General features: G+C 42.3%; 1 long non-coding RNA gene across 1 annotated transcript; it reads left to right on the top strand.

Annotated features, from left to right (window-relative positions):
• The first annotated feature begins 1,091 nt into the window (after positions 1 to 1,091).
• LOC129059885 (uncharacterized) lies at positions 1,092 to 6,836 on the top strand. The gene is made up of 2 exons (XR_008526027.2): positions 1,092 to 1,317; positions 6,638 to 6,836. It is a non-coding gene; the product is annotated as an uncharacterized LOC129059885 (long non-coding RNA).
• The last annotated feature ends 5,469 nt before the right edge of the window (positions 6,837 to 12,305 follow it).

The raw sequence follows: 12,305 nt of genomic DNA, 5'->3' as shown, positions 1-12,305 counted from the left end.
TGAGATGATTGCACATCCTGAGATCCCATTGCTTCATCAGCAACATGGGAATAATAATATCAATACCCACTGCACAGGACTGGTGTGAAAAATGAATGCATGAACACAGAAAAAAGCACAGTGCCAGACACATGGGAGGGGATCATGTTTTTGTTTCTGAACACTGAGTGGGTGACAGCCATGTGGCAAGAGGAGGAAAGCATGGAGTTGGGGGCCAGACAGACTCTGCATCAAGACCTAGTTCTCACCTTTCTCACTGTTTGGCCTTGGGCAAGCCCCTGAATCTCTCTGGACCTCAGTTCCAGCCTTCCTTCCACAATGGCTCCATTATGAACCCCACCTCCAGCTCCAGGACTAATCCACCTGCAAAACCCAGCCCCGTTGCCCAGGGAGATAGGGAGAAGACACCAGCCAGACGGGAGAACACAGGTCCAGAATTGAACTCATGACCTCAGCTTGTCTTGCCAACGTGAAGCATGTGACTTCATTTTGCAGGTCAGAAGAGTAAAGCTGTCCATGCCGGCTGGACATGAACAAGGAGGCTGCCATCCTATGCACAGCCCCCTACGTGGCTGGTAGCCATCTTGTGATCATGTCAGAAGCCAGGCTTGGGGGTGATGTTGACTCTGAGGCCAGAGAGGCAGGTGGAGCCAAACCAGGGGATATTGTGGAGCCACTGGATCCAACCCCTCCTGAAGCCAATCCATCTCTGGCCCTTTCAGTTATAGCAGGCAATTAAAGCCCTGTTGTGCATAAGTCAGTCTGAGCATGTTTTCTGTTGGTTGCAAGAAAGATGCTCCTTACTTACCACCTTACACCTTACACTGTGATACGTTGCCAATTTAAGCCAGAGTTTTTGGTGATTGTGTCTGTTTCAAGAAGACTATCCTCAGCTCAACTCAGGCCCATCTAAATCATCTCAGAGGAAAATTCAAAGCCCCAAGTCCTTCAAGGTACTCAAGTCTCCCTCTCCTGGTTTCTTTGCTGCCCAGGTACACAAAGTGTGTCCCAGAGTCTAAAGATAGATGTGGATCAGCTATGGTCTGGATGTTTATGTTCTCCCAAAATTCATGGGTTGAAATCCTAACCCCCAAGGTGAGGGTATTAGGAGGTAGGGACTATGGGATTGTTAGGTCATAATGGCAAGACCTTCATAAATGGGATTAGTGCCCTTATAAAAGAGGCCTGAGAGACACTCCTTGCCCCTTCCACCATGTGAGCACATGGCAAGAAAGTGCCATGTATGAACCATAAAATAGGCCTTCTCCAGATATTGAATCTGCCAGTACCTTAATCTTGGACTTCTCAGCCAGAATGGTAAGAAATACATTTCTGTTGTTTATAAGCTACTGTATTAGGCCATTCTTGCATTGCTATAAAGAAATCCCTGAGACTAGGTAATTTGTAAAGAAAAGAGGTTTAACTGGCTCATGGCTCTGCAGGCTGTACAAGAAGCATGGCGCTGGCATCTGCCCAGTTTCTGGGGAGGCCTCAGGAAGACTTCAATCATGCAGAAGGCAAAGAGGGAGCCAACATATCACGTGGCCAAAGAAGGAGCAAGAGAGAGAGAGGGTCGGGGGAGAAGGAGAAGGGCTACACACTTTTAAATGACCAGATCTTGCAAGAAGTCACTCACTATCATGAGGATGGCACCAAGCCATGAGGGATCTGCCCCTATGACCAATCACCTCCTACCAGGCCCCACCTCCAACATCAGGGATTACGTTTCAACACAAGTTTTAGTGGGGGCATATATTCAAACTATATCCACTACCAAGTCTATGGTATTTTGTTACTGCAGCCTGATTGGACTAAGACAGGATCAGAGTCCATTTTCCACTCAGAACCCTCCATAAAACAACAGACGTCACTGTGAAGAATATGCTGTTTGTCTCCTCTACCACTGTATTCATTAGCTATTGCTGCATAACAAATTACCCCCCAACATTACCAACTTTAAAGAGTTGGTAATGTATTAAAGTGTTACCTGAGGGATACTTTTGGCTCAGGGGCTCTCATGGGGCTGCAGTCACCTCGAGACTCACCCAGCGCCAGTGGAGTTCCTTGCAAGATCACTCAGGTAGTTGCTGACAGAATTCAGCTCCTTATTGGCTGTTGTCCAGAGTCTTCAGCTCCTTGACACATGAGCTTCTCCATAGTTGCTCACAGAAAGAGAGAGTGATCCCAAGAAGAAGCCATACTCTTTTATAACCTAATCTTGAAAGTGACATACAGCCATTCCTGTCATATTCTAATTGGCCACACCAACCAGCCCTGGCACAACGTGGAAGAGAGTTACGTTGTGTGAATACCAGGAAACGGGGCCATCTTGAAGGCTGGTGGCTACAACCTCCATGGGGCCTTCCTGGCCCTCACTCTCCTAGTCCAGCCATCTCACTGAGTTTTTCTTCTCTCTCCTCTTCACCCAGTTCTTCCCTCAAAGCAGTGAACTCTCTTCCTTAATCCTTGTCATCTGTTCATGTCTACGAAGTCTCACCTGCCCCAAGCAGACATTCCCAAAGGCAGTTCTTTCTCCAAAAAAATTATTAGTAACTCTTTTAAGAAATGGAACATTTTTATCCTGCTCTACTATCTATATATGTATTTATAAATCTATTTATTCTTTCTTGATAATAAAAGGAAAAACTTTAAATAACTGTAAAGCACTGACCATTCCTTAAATCCTTCTCCCAACTTTCCCCACTCTCTACCCAAGACCACGGTGCTCTTTTCCTGTGAGCATTATTCATCCTTGGAAGTTCATCCTTGTCGCTGTAACTTCCCATGCCTCATTCTATCCCAGCCATGTGGAAAGACAGCATGGCTCTTAAATAGCCTGGGTCTGGGGAGCAACACCAGAGAGTAGCTCCCCTTCTATGCCAGGAGATGCAGACATCATGAGCTTCACTCAAACATAAATGGAGGTGGCTGGGCAGAGATAAGCGGTTTTTCTCAGATGCTGCTTTAGAGGGATAAAGTCCTGAGATCGAGGGGAAAATTAATACAGTAGATCATTGATCCAGGATATTCAAGACCTAATTTTCATGTTTGCATGTATTTAGCCAATATCACTGAACATCCATCAGGTACCAGGCACTATTCCATGGCCCAGGCATACAGCAGGAAGCAAAGACATCCAAAATCCCTACCCTCATGGAGCTTATGTTTTAGTAGGTAGAGCCCAGCAATAAATACATAAATATATACTAGGCCAAGAAGAAAAATAAGGCAACCCAAGTAGAATGTCAAGATGATGCACTGTATTAGATCAAGTAATCAGAGAAGGCCTGATAACCCATTTTTGCTTAACTTTATTTTCAGAATTTAGATCTATTGACTCCAAAGAGTATAATAATTGAACAAAAGGTGTTCTACCAGGTAAAGAATGGCACATAATATGTGACATAAAGAATGGTAAGAAATAAAGGAGTTAAAAAAAGTATGCGTTAGAAAATCCTTTATATAATATACACATTATATATCATTGGAATCCACCAAAAAAGTATTAAAAATCATTCTGTATCCCCTGAATACATCTGGATTTACCTTAAAACAAAAATAATATATTACAAATAAAATGCAAAGCATTTAGTGGTGGAAACAAATGAATACATGTCACTTATCAGTTCTTTCCTGGAAAATTGGGATATTCAGTGCACATCCCACTTCCTTAAAGACGACCCAAACAAAAAAATCATGTTATAATGAAAAATCTATGAAATTGCTCTTCACTGAGAAATCCTTCTTGATGGCACAGGGAGGAATGGCAAATTCACTTATCCTCAGAAGTTGTTAGTGCATTCAGGTAGAAAGGGAAGAGGACATGATAGCTCTTTCACAAAGATCCATGTGTATCATTTTTGGCCCTTGCTATGCCTTTCTTTCCAAATTTCCTATTCAGCTCTTTTTATCTGATGAGTCTATTTCACAGTAGTCAATGACCAATGTCCTGTGAGTTTGCAAGCCTTTCACAAGACCGAACAGCCTCTAATGGAGTCATGTGTGACCACAACCACTCTACCTGACCACACTGAATTGCCATCCGCCTGCTCACCTGTTGGGACCATCACCAGGCACCATGTGCCTTGGCAAACTGTTCTTGGAATTGGCATTTAAGAAAACAAATGGATGAGAGCTTTACATTTCTGTTGTTCGGAATATTCCTATGTTTGGGCATCTACATTAGGAATTGGCTATAATATCATAGTGTTTTATGATTAACAGAGCCGTCTCCTCTGCTTTCACTCATTTAATCTTACAACAGCCTGGTGAAAAACTGGGAGTTGGAAATGCCAGTCAGTGGCCAAAACCATTTCCTTTTATGCCTGAAGACATCCCTAGATGGCATTTCCCAGCATCCCTTGCACGTGGTGGTGGCCATGGGACTGAGCCACTTTCTGGTCCACAGAAACACCCTACAGGAGTTTTCCACACTTCTTCCCCTTCCACAGCAAACCTGTGATGGTGGAGGAGTCACAGATGAAAGGGGCTTCAGTCTCTAAATTACCACAGAGACTGGAGCTACCTGCCAGTTAGGAAGACCCATTCTGAGAAAAGAAAAAAAAAGAAAATGTCTATTGCATCACACTGTAGATACGTGGGGGTTTTCTGTTGTAAAAGCTAATGTTACTTAAGAATGCATATTTCTCCAGTGTTTCATTATTAACACAACAGTTTCATATACTTTATCTCATGTCGGGAAGCTGGGAGTTAGTATTTTTGTTACACACCCCCTTCCTTTCAAATTGGGCATACTAGGGCTCAAAGATGCTGAATAATGTACCCAAAGTCACACAGCTGGGAAGAGGTGGAATTTGATGTTTTATTTAGGTCTAGTCAGACCCAACCCTGTGGCCTTTCCACTAGATCATGATAATTTCACAAAAGTTTAGTGATCACACTGGTCTTAATGTTCTAGGTGATTTTGTAGGTATTGTGTAGAGGGAAATAATTAACCAGCATGCATTTGCTATTGGTATTCTTCTGGTTCCAAATTTAGGACTTAAACCATGTTCAGTCACTTGCTCACTGCCTACAGGGCTCCATAAATAGTTTTATGCCATTGTTCTTTGGTAAGATGCCATCTATCTACTGGACTTTATTGTTCTAAAATATGATGGAACACTTTAACCCTTTCCTTCTCCCTCACATTCACAGCAAAGGCTTGCATTCTTTAAAAAAATCATTGGATAAATATTCAGTGTCTTCTAGGTGCAAAGCACTATTTATGATGCTGTGAGAGATATAAAAATAAATAAAACACACAATATAGTGGTTAAGAAAGTAGACTCGGTTCAACCTTGGAAAGCTGAAAGAAAAAGTAATAAAGAAGAAAAACTTGAAAAAAAAGTATACTCTGGAATAAGTGGCTGAATTTAAATATGGTTTCCACTTCTTACTAGCTTTGTGACTTTGGACAAATTATCAATACTTAGCTTCTTTGTTCCTATGTTTCTTGCCCTGTGGAATGGGGATAGTATCGTTAGCGCAGCTGCGAATCTGTACGAATCTGCAGCATCTCAATTCTTGCCTCCTCAGAAGAAAGAATTCAACTGAGGGCCAGAAGGAGAGACTGAGGTTAAGTTTTAGAGCAGAAGTGGAAGTTTATTAAAAAGCTTGGAGCAGAAACAAAAGGAAATAAAGTACACTTGGAAGAGGCCCAAGTGGGCAGTGAGAGATCAGGTGCATGGTTTGATCTTTGGACTTAGAGTTTTCCATGTTGGCATGCTTCCGGGGTCTTGTGTCCTTCTCTCCTGATTCTTCCCCTGGGGTGGGAAGAATCACAGTGGCCTCTCAGCACTTGTGAGGGGAGCATGTGCAGTGTGTTTACTGGAGTTGCACGCATGTTTACTTGAAGCACTCATCTCTTACTAGTCGAATGTACCTAGGAGGTCATATACCAGTTAAGTGCTGCCATTTTGCCTCTTAATGCACATGCTTGAGCCCACTCACCCAACTCCTGGCATCTTATCGGGAAGCTGCTGATCGCCAGTTTCAGGTGTTTGTGTTTATTGGGAGACTGCCTTTTCCCTGGTGCTGGCTGCGAACAATTATTATTTGAGAGAGACAGTTAACAACCGCCTGACCATCACCTGATGGTCGCGTGACATTTTTGGTGGGGGGCAGGGAAGCCCTCTCCTGCCCTGCTCATGCCTGACTGGCTACCTCCTGTAACAGTATTAGGGCCTACTCATGATGATGTTTTAAAGATTAAATGAAACAACACATATAAAGCACTTAAGGGGCACTTGGCACCAAGCAAATGCTCAAGAACTGTTAACTTACTCTCAGATAAATGAAAGAGATATACCTAAGTGTTGGCTATGAACAGTTATTGTATCAGTGCCTTCCACAAACGCAGATAGTTACGCTTTTCCATTTTCCTCTTACTACCTAAAATTACCAAGATCTTGGTGCAATTTTTCTTCAACCATAAAAATCTCTTTCCTTCATATATCAGTGAATAGTGCATTTAAAAAATTCTCCCATCTTTTCTGTAATCAGGCACTCAGGAAGGAAACAAACACACTCTTTTTTTTTTCTATGCCAGGCACTACACTAAGCACCTTACATCTGGGTTTTTGGTTTTGTTTTGTTGTGTTTAATCCTCTCAACAACCTCAATTTCTCATTTGCAGATGAAGACCCCTAGACTTCAGAGAAGATGATATCTAAGTGTCAGAGCTGGGATTCAAAACCAGATCTGTCCAGCTCTGAAGACTGAGCTCATAACCCTTAACACTAATCCCCAATCTGACCCAGCGCTGTGATTCCAGGCTAGTCTGATTAAAGCCCCAGAATTTCACAACCTTTTAAGAATACAGTCAAGAAAGATCATTGTTTCAACCTGCCTCTGAATCGTAGGAAATAACGGGCCCTGATATTAACAAGGCAGCTTCCCTCCTAAGTGCGAAGGACCCTTGAAAAGGGTATCTTAATCATGGGTGTCATATTTTATGATTGTGTCTGTTTGTATTTAGTACACTTGTTATCCTTGATGTTTTCGCCCTGAGGACATCAACTGAACAAAATTGCATACATCTTTGTGGATTACCCTTTCTGCATCCATAAGTTATCTGCCCTTTTAAAATAATTTGCACTAAAACACCGAGTGTTTTTTCTAATGGGAATAGACAGCTAGTGTTTTTTAATGCAAATGACTTCTCCCCACATTCTCTCCAGCCCAAAGCTAAATCTGCATCAGCATCGGAGGGGCTCGGTGCTTCTAGAAGCAATTTAGGCACAGCAGTTGGGAATGGCAGTGTGACTTAAAGCCCCCTGCTCCATATTAGGGAAAGCTACATGAGAATTCAGAAAGAGATTCCATAGGATGAGCAGAGATGTGTTCAGGGCATTTATTATCATATCGCTGCTCTTGTTTTTAAGAAACCAGCTTCTGTTCAGGTGGTTTTGTTTGTATGCAAAGATTAAACTGTTAAATAAAATCACAAGCACCATCTATTGTAGCACAGAGTTTCATTTTCTCCCGGAGTTGAAACATTTTGATTTTTTTTTAACTATGACAGTATTTCTGAACTCTTATCTACAGTGAAAATCAAAAAGCCCAATTTTAACTTACACCTTATTCCAGCACTTAAACATATGAAGTTATGAGTTTCTAAGTGTGTACCCTTATTTAGCTACTTCTACCAGAATAAACCAAATGTCAGTTCAATATAGTAATAGATCTGAATATTTAAATAGACAAAGAGAAATAAACCCTGCGCTGAGAAGGAAAGCTTGAGTATTGCCGCCTCTTGGCTAAAAATAAATGTATTTCTATAGATCCTGTTTTTATACAACTATAATCCTTTTTTATATATACAACTGACTTTGGAAGAAAAAATTATATATAGAAAAAAACTATTTTAAGACTAATGAGACATTTGAGAAATTGGGCTCCGCAGGCAAAAGGCAGCCCACAGAAAGAATTATGCAGGACCTCAACTGTTGTTAGGGTCATAATTAATAATTACAGTTAGTTCTTAAGCAGTAATTGCTACAGTGCCACTTCCAGCAACATTCTGGCCAAAGCACCCCACCCAGCACAGTGGCTTCTCGCCTGCTAGCTGTTGGACAGCACAGCTCCTCTATGGTGGGAATGGAGACAATTTATCCTGGGAACCCTGTCTGGGGGGATGTTAAATCATTTGCAGACCATTAAATGATCTGCACCCTGGGGGAGCAGGGAGTCCTGAAGCAACTTTCTCATGCATTCCACACCCCAGCCTCCCAGGCATTCCACACTGTCCTCAGTCCACCCTGGGACTCTTCAGCCTCTCCTGTACGCTGCAACCTGTCCTTATGAGACAGGGACCTACCACCTCGGCAGCTGCTCTTTCAACCATCTCCCTCCACTCATTCTAGGCACCTACTAGGAATTTTCCTGGGTTTCTTGATTCTACGCCCTGTCTTTAGCTATCCCATTTAGTGTACTTCAAGGCGTGCTTTGCAGAGTGCCCATGTCGTGATCAAACCATGGCCCAGACCCATTGCATTGGAGCCTCAAGAGGTCCTAGGGAAAGGCACTTTATAGTCACCTTCCTGCCTCCCCGACTCTAATGCACACTGAAGATTGAGATGTACTCTACTCATCAAATGACTCATTTACCTTTCTATCACAGACTGCTCCCCTCTTGCTTTTTCTTCTCAGGCATCACTTTTTCGATAGCTCATTACCATTCCCAAAAAGAACCCTAATAGTCTTTGGTCCCCCTCTAAAAGCCTTCCTTTCTCCTCAGTGTCACTCCCTAAATTCTTTCCTATGGGCCGACTCAAGGGCATTTTAAATTCCACGCTTTCCTTCTCTCCAACTTTAAAAGCAAATGCTTATATCATTTAAATAATCATTCTTCCCTCTCACTGAAATCTCTTCTAGACTCTTAGGCACACTGACAATCAGAGTACAAACCCAGGTTTTCTCCCCTGCTTTCAGGAGGCAGGGACCCTGGGATCAGTCCAGGTGGCTTCCTATCAGGAAGATGGTGCCTGCTACCTCCTCCCAGGCACACCACCACCATACAAGGCTTCAGAGCAGTGGGCCCCAGTCTGTCTCTTCCAGCCATTCCAGGGTGTATCCCCAAAAGGAGGATTGGTGGATTTGTGTTATGAATGGCGTATGAGAATGCCAAACATGTGAATGTGCCAATCTGGTATTAACCCCCACCATTGTTCCTTTCTACAGTTACACATGGATTACTGGCAGCCTTAGATCTGTTCCAGGCACCAAGAGTCATGCTCTTCTGGACTCCTGGAGATAGCCAGTATGGGATGGACAGATGCTTTCTCTCTGTCGAGTTCCCAGGCAGGGTGCTATCTACAGGTCATGGAGTGGGAAGGGTGATCTTGGCTGGTTGGCTCTTCTCAAACCCCTCCAAAGCTCCTTGGGTAAAAGGAGTATTAAAAGTTCCAAGGACAACCGTGAACTTATTAAAAAAATTTTCAGACTGCTCATGAGTTATGAATATTAAAATTAGCATTGTTCCTATTTTCCTCTTTGTTCCCAGGGCAATGGCTCCCCCAGCTGTAAAACAGAGGCAGAGGAAGAGCAGCCTGCATTTAGGCATATAAGGGAGCTCTTGGTGCATTCCAGCTTGTTTCTGGAATTGTGATATCTACCACCCCAGAGAGGTATTTTTTTTCCTTTGTGGAATAAAATCCTTATTATTTTTCATACCAATCCCATGAGATAAGAAAAAGAAGAAGAAAAAGGAAGAAGAAGAGAAGGAGGAGGAGAAGGGATGAAAAGATTTAGGGTCTGCAATTTGACCCCACATTCTATTTGGGACAAGATGAATTATGGAGGAGATATTTTAAGGTGCTGTTTCTGACCCAAATAGCCAATGGATATCCTTCTTTCTTGCTCCCACTGCTTAAGCAAAAACCAGCTGTGCTCAGCATCTGGAAGAGTGGTTCTGACCTTGTTTTATCCTAGTTGATTCCCACTGGCTTTTATGTTTTCCATAAATGATTGAAGAAAAGTTCTCAGTTGGAAATAGCAATAAAAACTTCCATAAATTCTTGGTGAGCACCAGCTTCAGGCAGCTCATTGGATTCTCACTCTGCACAGTCCCAAGTTCTGTGAGACGGACTGTCCAAGATGCAAGGAGGGCCTGGATCTGGTCAAGGAGGAAGCCCAATAGCCCGTGTCCACTCCTAGGTCTCACTTCTGGCAGCCACAGAATTCCTAGGGCCTCTTCTCAGCCACAGGTCCCAGGTGCCATTCCCTCTAGGTTACTTTTCATCTCTAAAACTGTATTTTCCATCTATTAAGTGAGGATAGCAATAGTATCAACCTCTAGCCACTTAGGACAGCACCTAGCACATTATACAGATGCATTTTGATGATTATCAATCATTTATTTAATTTGTAATCATTAAAATAAGAAATACTTATTGAGTGACTGTGATAGGCATTTTACTTTCTTTGTGTTGTTTAATCCTCCAAACAGCCCTACTAGGTAGAAACGATAATTCCATTTTACAGAACAAAAAATTGAAAAACATTTTGTGAAATTAAGTAATGGACCCAGGGCCTCTCAGCTTATAAATGGTAATGGAGGGGCTGTGCTAAACCATACCTGTGCTCTTTCCAACACTCAATAGTACCCAGTATTGAGAGCCTGCTGTATGTTCTAGGTGCTGGGGGTACAGAAGAGATGATGTGGAGAAGTGCCTAAATCTCACGGATAAAAGTACCACTTTGCTATAATTCCTAAATCCTTTAATGATTGGTGGTGAGGTTGTAATGAAAGAGCCGCCATCAGCCACCTATCAACTCCCGGGAAGGTGGTTTCCCATCCTCACACCTCCCTACCCTCTGCTTATGTGAAGTTGCCTGCCTCAGTCTCTGTCACAGCTTTAATCCTCTCCCTGCCCTGGGTATTGTAATACTCCCAGCTTCATTTCTATCTGTTGGCAAAACAAGAGCTCTGTTCAGACCAATTGCCTATCAAATTGGCTCAGAAAATTCATGTTTTACTTGGATGTGAACCTTCTCAGAAAGCCTGGCTGGAGGATTACTGCTCCCAAGGGCCCCGTGTCTGAAAATTGGAGAGAAAGAAAGACAACACTCAACACGCATTAACAAAAACTGTGAGAAAACCAACCCAAAGTTTACTCGACCCTATCCAGCCTCCAGCTCATGCTGTGCATGGCTCGAGCCACCCTTCCTTCAGAGAGGGAGCAAGATTTCAGGTCTTCCAACATGCGCCTTCCTATCGCACCTCCAGGGGCCCATTTGGCAATTTCAACTTCAACTAATAACGACATAAGGGGATTTTGCAAATTTATCATCTCCAAAATGTACATCAGCCAATATTCTAATTTTTAAACTCCATTTTTTTCATTAAGGAGCTATTTTGGCTCTCTAGGGGGTCACTAGTTTTGTCTCCATTTTGACTAATTTAACACATATTATCAACCACTAGCTAAGGTTGTCTGAGCTGATGGGAAACTTTTAGTTCTTGCTTTACCCAGCCTTTCACCAGAAGGAATCTTGTCAACTCCAATCACATTTAATGGACTTTAAATGTGTTTCCTATGACATTTTCCAAAACTAGAATAAGCAAAAAGTGTTTTGCATTTCCCATAGGGTAGTGCTAACCTCACTACAAAATTTAGGGCCAAATTTTATCCACTTGAGGCTCTTTTAATAACCCAAAGCTATGGTCCTAGCTGAATCAAACCAACTTTTATCTATCCCAAATATTTATCTTTCCTTCTACTATTGCCTGATATTGTTTACTTTTTGGTCAAGATAAGATTTTTCCTTCTGCTCTTTAGCAAAAGGGGCCATAGGCTCACGGACATACAATTACACTGTCAAAACTGTAAACTCAGTATAAGCTTCTGAAAGTAATGGAATGGAATTGTTTTAAGACCTTTTTCCCCTAAATGGTTTCTGAGGGGAGTACAAGGGAAAAGGATAAATGTGAAGGCAGGATGGCTTCCCGTGTGACTGATTAGGAACAGAACATTTGTAAATTAATGCTATTTTTCAAAAACGGTAAATGGGGAATGGGATTGAGAAGTGTCTATTTTGAAATTGTCTTTACAACAGGATTTTGAAACTTTCTATTTCATGGCCAGTGAAATAGTACATCTCCCATTTCATCATGAAGCTGAGCAACGCTGCAAACCTGGGAGATGAATACAGCACGTGCTCATTCTGCCTCTCTTTCCTGTTACTTTCTCAACTAATTTCTACAAAAATTTTAACAAATTTTGGAATTTGCCGATGACCTCTTTGGTACCGAACGTGCCTGATTCTTCTCTTTGTCTAATGCGATGGGAGCAGTGGAAGGG

Source organism: Pongo abelii, chromosome 5, assembly GCF_028885655.2.
Source record: "Pongo abelii isolate AG06213 chromosome 5, NHGRI_mPonAbe1-v2.0_pri, whole genome shotgun sequence".
NCBI lineage: Eukaryota > Metazoa > Chordata > Mammalia > Primates > Hominidae > Pongo > Pongo abelii.
This window is presented reverse-complemented; position numbering and strand designations above follow the sequence as displayed.